We start from the raw sequence: 11,587 nt of genomic DNA, 5'->3' as shown, positions 1-11,587 counted from the left end.
CAGGACACTCCCAAAAGATCAGACCATTCCCACATTTAAATTGATTGACAAATGGGAAGTGGGTCCAGAAACTCCAAACATCTTCTGCCTAGCAGGTGTATGCTAAAACGTTCCATTTGCATCAAAAGCATAGAGCATAATTGTTGGGTAGTGAGAGATGTCCCTTTCGCCTTTTATTTGAGCAGTGACATTCTCAATCGATTCACAATCAATTTGGACCTAATTAATAATAAAGCCTGGTCCCGACTGGAGGCGGCGGGGGCTAAGTACATGGGCTTTTACAACATTGAAAAAGTATTCCAGTCAGCTCAATTGCTGCCTTGTGCCGCTGAAGTTCAAGTGTGTGAAGAGGTTATCATCCCAGGGCAGGTGTGACAATTTACCCCCCTCAAAATGTAGTGAGGACAGAACCTCAAACATCAGGACGCCTATATGAATCTAAATTCCCATCTCCAACAACAAGGTTTGTATTTAAATCCAACACCTCTAGTAGAGCTAGAACACAACACCATTTGAATATTGGTGGATAAAAGTGACCAGCGAAGTATCACTTTGGGCGCAGACACCTTTATTGGAATGGCGATTGATGTCCAACATTAGTCTATTGATTTAGCTAATGAAATCATGGGACCAATCCCAAATGACTGTTTCAACATCAGTGATGGCATTCCTCCAGGATTTATTTTTACTAGGTATGGGGGGACATTTCATGGTGTACTCTTCCTGCCCCTATGGGGTGTAAGAGGTGACCTGCGACACCAGGAGGGAGGAGGTAGTGTTCAGAGTCAAGGACCACTACTTTGAATCCCTGGAACCTACTGTCCACCCAACTGGAAGATACTGCTGAAATTGTGAAGTCTGAGGTCTTTCCAGGCTTCAAGCAGATGGTCGTGGAAAGGATCAATCTTGCTGATGCCTGTGAGACCCGAGGAGCAAAAACAAAAATGTAAGCAGGTCTTCCTGGAATATCCTGGAATATATCCAAGATATCTTTTCAGTGGACTCATACGACTGTGGACGCCCATCCATTCATTCATTCAGTCACCATAGCCATGGACCCCGAGATAGCTACAGTATTTGTGAAACTATACTGGTTAACTCTCATGTCCATGGAATCACTCACAGAGATTATTAAGGACTTAGAATTCCATGGGTAATTCATCCTATCCACAGTACCTTCCACAACCCAGTACTAGGAAAACTCATACCAAATTGCCAACGGAGACTATGTGCAGACCTGAGGGGGTTGAACAAATGGGTCCACATGTCAATATGGCCCCTTCCCTACATTGATCAGGGACTGGCACAGATCCAAGGGTCAAAGGTGTACACCGCCATTGACCTGACCAGTGGATACTGGACAGTACCTGTGAGTAGGGAAGATCAGTACAAGCTTACTTTTACCTTCAGGGGGAAGCAATACACGTGGGCCTGGACCCTCTTTGGATACATTAACTCTGGTAATGAGTTTAACATCTTTCTGCATAAGGCCATGTCCGCATTGGGCGAAAGGGGAAACGTGGCATATGTGGATGATGTTCTGATCAAGAACTCAATTGTGGAGGAACATATAGCAGAAATCTGCTATGTTCTGACCCCGTTACAGAAAGCAAAACTTTCCTTTCAGAAGGCACAGTGGTGTAAGACCCAAGTGAACTTCTTAGGGCACGAGGTCACTCCTGAGGGTCTTAATCCCCAGGCAAAGAAGGTGGAAGCCTTAATGAAATTAAAAGACCCTACTACTCTGCGAGAATTAAGAAGCCTTCTTGGACTCACTAATTGTAGTCGGAAGTTCATTGAAGAATTAGCAGAGGTCACTCAGCCCTTGGTCTATTTACTAAAGGCCGGAGTCAAGGGGGAGTGGGGTATGGAACAAACCGAGGCAGTTAAACAACAGAAAAGAAACCTTTCCCAGGCTCCTTGTTTGGCTTACTCCATATAGAACAAGGAGTTCTTCTTGGAGACGCGGTTCTCAGATAGTTGCCTAACAGTGTTGTTGTATCAAAAGCATGACAAGGTCAGCAAAGTCATCTTGTATGCGAGCAATACATTGTCCTCTTTGGGAGAAAAATTCAATGAGTGCAAGAAGGCACTCCTGGCAATGGTATGGGGGTTGAAGAATTACTGTCCATTCATCCAGAGGGAGCACATCCTTGTCGAGGTTCCTCACCAACCCTTGCAATATCTCCAGAGTGACAGAATCTGGACAGGGAACATTAGTAATTCCAGAATTACTTCATAGATTCTGTCAATGCAAGGCTTACCTGTGGAGGTCAGATATTATTATGGGGGGCCTGCCATGGACATCCAGTGGATCCCCTGAGTGCCATGGTCACCGGGACTCTGCAGGCCCAGTGCCTGTGGGGTGGTGACTGCCCTGGTCATCCGGCAGGCCCCATGGTACTATGTGACACCAGCACCATCTGCGGTGGGAGCAGAGCTTGCCATGCCCCTGACCATGCAGACCTCTGCCACTGTGCTGTCACGAGGGTCCCACGGCATCCAGGCATGCAGGCTGGTGCCCCCACGTGTAGGCCTGGAGACATACATAAATGAGACACTGACTCAGGAGTTCCTCTTCTGGAGTCTGCAGCCGTTCTGTTCAAGTGTCTGCAGATCCCCCTTTTATTAGCTTGGGTCATGGCCCGTGTTAAAAGGGCAATACACAAGGGGAGGGATACATTCCCTTAAAGGGGCAACAATCGTGGGAGTGTCACCCACCACAAATATGGCCAAAGCAAGAAGAGTCCCCTAGCCCAAGGTTTGGTGGACCTGCATGATTGTGTTAAAGAAACTGTCTCAAGGACGAAAGTCTAATGACCAACAACATGGAGACGTACTTAACTTCCACACACAAGGTCTATGAAGAAGACGCGTGCCAGTGGATACCCACAGTTTATGTGGATGGGTGTTCCTACAATGTTGACAAGAGGGAAAACAAACTAGGTGCTGGCAATGGGAACGCCTGGGTGAACGATACCCTGGGACCCTCTGCTGGTTACAAAATAGGACCCCAAAGTAGTCAGGTTGCAGAGTTGATGGCCGGTCATCAAACCATTCTCACTGCAGTGCACCACCAAATCAATGAACTGCTCATAATCACTGACTCTGATTATGTCAGGGATGGGTTTGTGGAGCACCTGATTAACTGGAAGAATCGAGGCATGCTTTGTGCCAACAATAAACCCTTATAGCATGCTACACTGATCCAGTCAACTGATGATCTGGTGACCTCCAATGAGATGACCATCTATTGGAAAATGATAAGTGGTCATTCCAAAATAGAGGGGTCAAATAAGACTGGGAATGACCTGGCTGACCAGCTGGCTAAAATTGGATGGAGCCTTGCAGAGGGATTTCATAGAAATGGAATCCCTGTGGGGGAAATCCAGGTTGCTGCTGTCACCAGGTCACAAACTCATGGTAATAGTCAAGTCTCGACTGCCCAGTGGAGTAAAGATACCCCAGATGCAGATTTGATCACTGCACAAAAATAAGACCTGATCATTGTAAAATTCTACCAACACATTGATGACCCCATGAGTTTTCCTCTAATAGATTCAGATTATACAGGTAACGAGGATCTCCGGGTGTTGGTGAAGTTTTCCTAGATGTTCCGGATCCAAGAGTGTTTGCTGGTAAGGAGAGCCATATCTGGCTGTGACCAGTGGGTGGTACCTACCTCATTCCGAAGCCTGGTGTTGAACCACACCCATGATGCAGCCACTGCCGTTCATAGGGGGCATTCACATGACATTGTAAGTGTCTTGTATGTGCTCAATTTCAACCCAGTTCACTCACACACAGAGCTCCCCTACAAAAAACGGAGTGACACTGCCTTGGTCCAATTTGCCTGTCGATTTCATCGGGACAGTGATCGCTCCTCTAGAGGAAACAAGTACATGTTGACTGTGACATGCTTGTTCTCAAAATGGGTAGAATGTCTTCCAGCCCCTAATTGTAAGGCAGAGACAGCTGCTGCACTAATGATCAATCACATCTTCTCTCGTTTCAGCCTCCTGCAAAGGATTGAGTCAGATGGAGAAAGCCATTTTACCAGTGAGGTGATGGCAGAGATGTGGGAGATTCTAGGGGTAAAAAGAAAACTCCACATTGCCTACCGCTTGGCTTTAAGTGGGGTGGGGGGTAGAGAGAAACAACAAAACAATTGTGAATATCTTAAAGAAGTTTGTGTCAGACGCTGGACCCAGTTAACACATATGATTACTGCTTGTCCTGATGGCTATTAGGTCTACACCATCTTCTGCAACAAAGATGTCTCCATTTGAGCTCATGGCCGAACGAAAAATTGTGTTAGCTCAGCATCTGCTCTAAAGAACTCAGAAGTAGACACTGATAAATGAGCCCACTACACATGAGTTTCAACGTTTTCTGGACCAGGTTGCACCACTAAAATCTAAGACAATCAGGGATAAACAACAATAAATAATCGTGCTACACACCTGCTCTGTCCCAGATCAAAGTAAGGAAAAGACAGCTTGAAAGACTCTGGGGGATAAGGCCCCATTAGTGAAAACAACGTGGTTTGGAAACAAATGCAGCACACCTATAAAAAGCAAACATATGAGGCCAAATTAAATTTCTATAACACAGAAATTGAGTTGGCCAGACATGACTCAAAAAAGTTGTTTGAAATCTACAGATGCCTAGAGACACCAAAAGTAAAACCTGCACAGTTTACGCCCACAAATGAAGACTGTGATAGGGTACAGCAATCACTTGCAAACAAAATAGCATCATCTCGAGCAAAGATGTTAAACTCTTTAAAGCAACTCCCTACCCAGCAATAACCATTGCCGGAGGAAAACTGCCAGCTGCCCACAAGCTTCTCCTTCAAACCAGGATCCAAGGTAATGATACTCAATTCATTAACAGCTATGCACCCCACAACATGCCATGGGGAGATCTTACCATCCAAAATCCCTTTGCAGAACGCCAGCCTCTTCGCCCCCTTTTTGGTGCACTTTGTGAACTACTCCTTCCACCAAAGAAGTGTCCCTGACAATTTCGAATGAGGGGGTAGTCACCCCTACCCAAAAACTTGGATTAAATCACAACAACACAGGCAATATGTGCCCAATTGCTAACACTCTCTACTTAAAGTGATAGATAAAATTGCCACAAAGCAGATACAGCAACATCTGGAAAGTGCCAGCATTCTTCACCAAAAGCAATCTGGATTTCGTACTTTTCACGGCACAGAGACCGCTTTGGTGGATCTGCAATCGCATATGCTAAGTACGGTGAACAGTGGAAAATCTGTCTTACTTATACTTTTAGACCTGTCTGCAGGGTTTGATTTACTTGAACACACTCGCCTTTCGGACAGCCTGCATACATTGGGAAATGTTCCAATGAGGCAACCAACAGGATCTGCCCTTTCCTTGGTAATAGGAAATCTAGGGTAGGCTGGGGAGACGCAGTTTCAGCTCCAAATCGGTACAGGACGGAGTCCCAAAAGGAGCTTGCCTATCCCCCTCACTGTTTAACGTTTACATGAAGCCTCTTTGCGACACGCAGCTCCTCATGGAATTGAGCGGTAACTATGGGCAGGGTACTGCACAGTTGAAATACGATTTGATTAACACCTGGATGACACAGAACTCAATGTGTCTGAATCCCTCTAAAACGGAATCTAAGGATCTTTGGTTCAACATCAGCTAGATCTAAACTCAGCCCTGAATGCTCCCAAATGTGTATATCAGGATAAATCAGATAAAAATTCAAGACAAAGTTAAAACCTTAGGAGTATACATGAACGCCACAGTGACCCCAGAGACACATGTGGATGGAGTAGTAAACAGTGCCCAATACCATCTGAAGGTACTGAGGAAGGCAAAACCTCTCCTGTCTCAAAAGAACAGGATAATTTTGACCAGGCCAATCATCCTGACCTGCCTAGACTATTGTAATGCTCTTTTGATTGGGACAAAGACTTGCAGCATTAACAAACTACAGACAATACAAAATGATTTTCTGTGCATCATTTATGACATTCCTAGCAGAGAACACATCACCAGCGCCAGAAGAACTTTACACTGGCTACCGGAACAAGCTAAAATACGTTTTAAAGCACTCACTCTGGTATGCAGATGTATCCATGGAAACACCACAACAAACCTTATGTGTCATCCAGACAACTCTGCTCCATAAGCAACACATATAGAGGCATGGGAAGATCCTTTGATCTACTCTCAGCACAAGCATGGAACTCTTTGCCAACAATGCTGAGATAAGAAACCAAATAGCAACCTTTTAGGAAACAGCTTAAGACCCTTCTGTTTGACTAATCCCTCCTCATGCACCATCCCCCTCATGGTCACCTGCAGTATTATATGTCGTCACGTTTTTTGGTCCGATGTGTACGTGTAGCACCCTGATGCCTGTGGGCTTTTAGCGCTTAATAAACAAATACATGAATAAATGAGTACATTGAAAATGTAAGGGAGCACCTCCAGCACGGTTTTGCTTATGCTCAGTGCAATTTAGAAAAGTCAGCTGAAGGAATGAAGACCTATTATGATCTGAAGACCACCAAGAAAGAGTATGAACTAGGTGACAAGATTTACCTGTACAATTTTCAAAGGGATCAGGCCAAGGAGCGGAACGTTCTTCCATCTTGGCAAGTTGCCTTTGAAATTGTTGATAAAATACCACGTGTTGCCTACAAGATCTGCATCCCAAAGGAGAACAGACAGAAGAAAAATGGGTCCACATCAATCAGTTGAAAAACTGTCACGCCAGACACGCTTTAAGAATTATTGAGAAGCCAGATGAAAGTCGAGCAGAGGAACCATCCGAGGAGTGAAAACCCTGCATGGAGAATTATAACAGGTATTTTAATTTATATTCTTTCGAAATGTCAAAAAAAGAAAGAATTTGCAAAATTGATGTTGTCAAATATTGTGTCGAGTTTTATGTAATATTTTCCTCTTTCGAATGGAAGTCTAAAAATTGATGTCTATTTCTATGTAAATATTTTCTCTTGAATGCATTGTCAATCTTCTGGGGAAATGCGGTGTGTAAAAAGTACTGAACCTCTTTTTCTTTCTATTGTTAGAATAGTAACTTCCTTAACTTCCAGCTTGGAGGGAAGAGTGGAGTGTGGATAGGACCCTAGGGACCCCAGGTGGAAAGAACAAAGGGGGTGCCATGCAACACCCCCCAACACAAAGATGGAAGGAGATGCTGGAGTGCCCACTCCCTGATGAAGGAAGAAAGGGGGTGCCATGCTACACCCCCCAACCCCGAGACGGAAGGGAAGACTGGAGTGTCCAATCCCTAATGAAGGAAATTGAGCCGGACATGCTCCAACAAAAACACACATGTTTTTTAAAAAAGGGCACTTCGGATGAAACCCCACTCTGCCCTGCTCTTCCCCACCAAAATATCATGAAAGAACATGGAGGGAGGCATGTGGGGTTTAATCAAAGGCTCCAAACCAATTAAACTGAAGGGCCCACTGGGAAACCGACCTGCCAGCATTCAGAAACCTGCATGCTGAAAAAGTGGGCCTATTTAAGCAGACTATGCGGGTGCAAGAGAAATCCATAGAAGGCTAAAACAAAAATATAATCCGTGTGCAGATTGCAAAAGCGCATCACATTGTAGGCTGACAAATAAATGCCGCAATTTATTCACTGAAACTGTCACCCATCAAAAGGGGGTGCACTGTGACAATTCAGACCCACTTTGCAGCAGAAAAACAAAGCACAAGTAATTAAAAGTGTTTTTATTAATGACTGAAAGAAACAGCCCTGCACTTTCAGCATAAAAGACAAGTGAACTCTGATAGATAAAACACACTGTGTGTCAAAGAATAAAGGCTGATGTTAGAAAACGCAGTACTTGAGTTCATTTCAGCCGCGGACAATGGGCAAAATTCCGAAGTGGCTTCCCCCACTGCCAGCTTGCTTTGTGCGTCCCAACTGTTTGCAACTGCAATATAATGTGGCCCGAAGGGTGTCAAAATTCAAGTTTCCAGAAACCTGCTGTCTATTAAGGCAGTCTGAGCAGGCAAATGGCTCTAGCCGGTGCATGACAGGAATGTTGGGAGGGGATCTCTTTGTTGCCAAAGCCCCAGGTGTTTACAAGCTGGAGCCTACACTTCAAACAACAAAGAGACTAATGACAAGATTCAATGCTATTTAATAAACTGAAATATTGTTTGAAGTGATAATTCTCTGGGACCTAATGAAAAGTACCCTTTTGGAATAAGTGCCCTTTACTCCCCTGAAACGCTCCGGACCCATGAGCATTGTTGTTTTTTGCTAAGGTTAGTAACTGAAAGAGGGGCTGCTCATTTGGATCGCTTTTTGCTAAAGCATCCCTCCAGCCTCTATTTGTTGTATAGTATCTTGAATGGCCGCTTGGTCATGAGGCTTAACCCCATTTGGTATAAGAGTAGAACTTAAAGCTATATGTATAATTAATTGCCCTTTGTCTCTTCTCCTGATTTGCACAGACATTTTGGAAACATAGATAAGGTGTTTTACAGTCTGTTTGATTTGTTCCAACGATAAAACATAGTTAGGAACACTACAGAATTCAATTTTGCCATTCAAACTTAATATGAAATGATGGTAGAGCACTGCAAAAGTTATGATGACCAATAAGAAACAGAATTGTTACAGAAATCATCATTATTTGGTGGTCCAGTAGAAGACAAGACTAACATAACAAACTGGGATGAACTGACCCAACTCAAAAAAAGACTAATACAAACTGAGTTACACGGCTCCTTTATGCTAGAATATCTGTGGAAAGGGACTCTTCCCCAAGGGTTGGTAGTCAGAAATGAACCTAGACTGTTTTTGGATAATAAGAACTTTGTACTACAATGGAGTTTCATTGCAAACACGTGTGGGTGAGATTGGGTCATCTCAATAAAAGACACAGCGACGGAGATGGCTGAAAAATATTGATAGATCTACAAACACTAGAAGAAGAAATCAAGAAAGTAGTCCCACTAGATTTGTATACAAAAACACTAGAAACACTCCTCACTGAAATGAATGAATTCAAGGATGAAACAACGAAAGACAGAATCTGAAGAATGAAAAAGGACCTCCAAAACTTTAGTCATGAAAAGGCATTCCGCTATACACAGGAGAATTATAACCATAATGAACAACAACAAGACGACACACAAAGTAATTATGGTAATGCACAAAAGAAAAGAGTAAGGTTCAGGGAGACATCCTTTAGCGATCCTCTAGTGATGGGAGTAACAGCGATGAAGCAGGTTCCAACTCTAGAGGGTTTAATTCCCGTTATCCAGCAAGAAGGAACAACTTTAGAGGTAGAAAAAGTGGGAACCGTCCGAACCGAGGAAGGAGACGTAATGGAGACAATTTTTTAAAGAGGGGCAACCAGACCTGGGACATGAAACTGAGAGTGACCCAGAGCATGCAAGCCTTGTGGTTAACCTCTCCAACTATATACGCACCTCAGAAGAACTTAAAGTCGTGGAAAAAGGGATGGGCTTTGTTAACACCAACCCCCACAATATGTTCTTATTCCTGCAAGAGTTATTCGGCTTTATGAGACAAATCCACATACGACAGTTCTTTTATGATAAAGAACTGCAAGATAAAACAACAGATAGGCCTCCACAAAAAAACAGACATATTGCATTCCGGTACAAGCACAGAGTGCTGAGTCAAGGATATTTGAAAACAGAGCATTAAGTGATTTGGTAAAAGCTGAAGAAAAATAACATAGGAGCATCTACTCTTTACAACACCAGTAAAAAAGAACAACTAGCAATGAATAATCTGCTTAACAATGGAATGATTATATTTCAAAAGGCAGACAAGGGAGGAGCAAAGTTATCCAAAACAGAGAGGCATATGTGGGAGAATGCAACAAACAACTGTCGGATGCAACCTGTTAAGAAACATTAACCATTGATCCAACTGAGAGGTTACAAAAAATAATCATACACAAGATTGAAAAAGCCAGACAAAGGAGCTGGGTCTCACCCAAAGAGGCGGACTTCCCGATAATGGATAAACCCAAGATACTGCACTGCCAAAGATTCAAAAGTCACTAAAGGACCCCGCGGGACACCCGATCGTGTCACGGGTGAATTCCATCTTAGAACCCTTGTCAAGATTTGTGGACGCATTTCTCCAACCACTGGTGTGCAGAATGTCCTCTTTTGTGCAAGACACCACACAGAATATTAAGGAAACAGAGGGTATTAACTTTGACCCAAAAAGGGAACTTCTATTAGGACTAGATGTAGTAGCTTTGTACACTAGTTTTCCCCAAGGGGCATCAGTCGAAAATGTTGGAAGAAAGGCTGCTCCTCGAGTGAGCAAAACTACGACACCAGTGTCCTTTATTCTCTGATATTTAGAAATGACACCAACTCAAAACTATTTCCATTTCAACTGAACCTTTTTTCGACAGATACATGGAACGGCCATGGGAGCAACTCTAGTGCCCAGTGTAGCCAATCTCTACATGGACTCATTTGAAATTAGTAAGATCTACAGTGAGAGCAACCCATTTAAGAAACATATACGTCTGTGGAGACGCTAAATAGATGATATCCTGATTGTATAGACAGGTAGTCGAACAGAGGCAAATCACTTTTGTGAATGGGTCAACATAAAAGACAGATATTTGAAATTCACCCACACTCTGAGCAATAAGGAACTAAACTTTTTAGACATTACGATCACTGTTGAAGAAGAGAGAAAAGTACTCTTCATAAAACCTTTCCACAAACTGACAGATTGAAAATCACTATTGCATTATGGCAGTTTCCACCCATGCCACGTCCGAGACAATATACCGTTTGGCCAATTCTTTTGGCTGAAAAGGAACAGCACAAATAGACAACAGTTTAAGGAAGAAGCCAAGGAACTGATAGATAAGTTACATCATAGAGGCTATCCAAAGCAACTTACAGCGAAGGCCTTAAAAACAGCCATCAATAACCATCAAGAGTCCCTATTAGAGTTCAAAGAAATGAGTGCAAGTGAAAAAGAAGATGAGAAGCTGGTGTTTGTAATGTCACGATTTGCTCCCTTAGCTCCTGTTCCCACCACTTGGGGGCGTGATTTGGGGTTTATTCCCTACTGGACTTTCCTTCCGAACCTTATACTACCGTGCTGTGATGAAGTGGGAGCGCTAAATCCTTATTTTCCAAGCTAATTCCCTTCCGGATCCATTCCAGGTTTTTGGCAGCCAGCATGCTGCTTTAATCAAATGACTATGCTTCCCAGAATGCCTGGCCCACTGCTTCATCTCCACCCTTGCAGGACAAGGTTGGGTGGAGGATAGGCAATACCTGTGGCTGCAGGTGCAGCAAGCAGCACACCTGAGGCGTGTGCTCGTTAAGCAGCTTTAAAAGCCTCAGTTAGCTTCAGTCCAGTGCTGGTCATTGAAGCAGTATTCCTGTTTGTGACTGGTCCCTTGTTCCTGGTTCTTAGCTTTTTGCCTAGTTCCTAGTTTCTATTTCTTGTTCCTTATCCCTGGATTTCGAATTTAATGTGCTTAATTGATTTCTGCTTCCCAGATTCCCTTTCTGTCTTCCTCTGCTTGCAGGCAGCAT

This window comes from Ambystoma mexicanum, chromosome 6q (assembly GCF_040938575.1).
Source record: "Ambystoma mexicanum isolate Mex_15411 chromosome 6q, UKY_AmexF1_1, whole genome shotgun sequence".
In the NCBI taxonomy this organism is placed as follows: Eukaryota; Metazoa; Chordata; class Amphibia; order Caudata; family Ambystomatidae; genus Ambystoma; species Ambystoma mexicanum.
Note: the sequence above shows the minus strand (reverse complement) of the source record.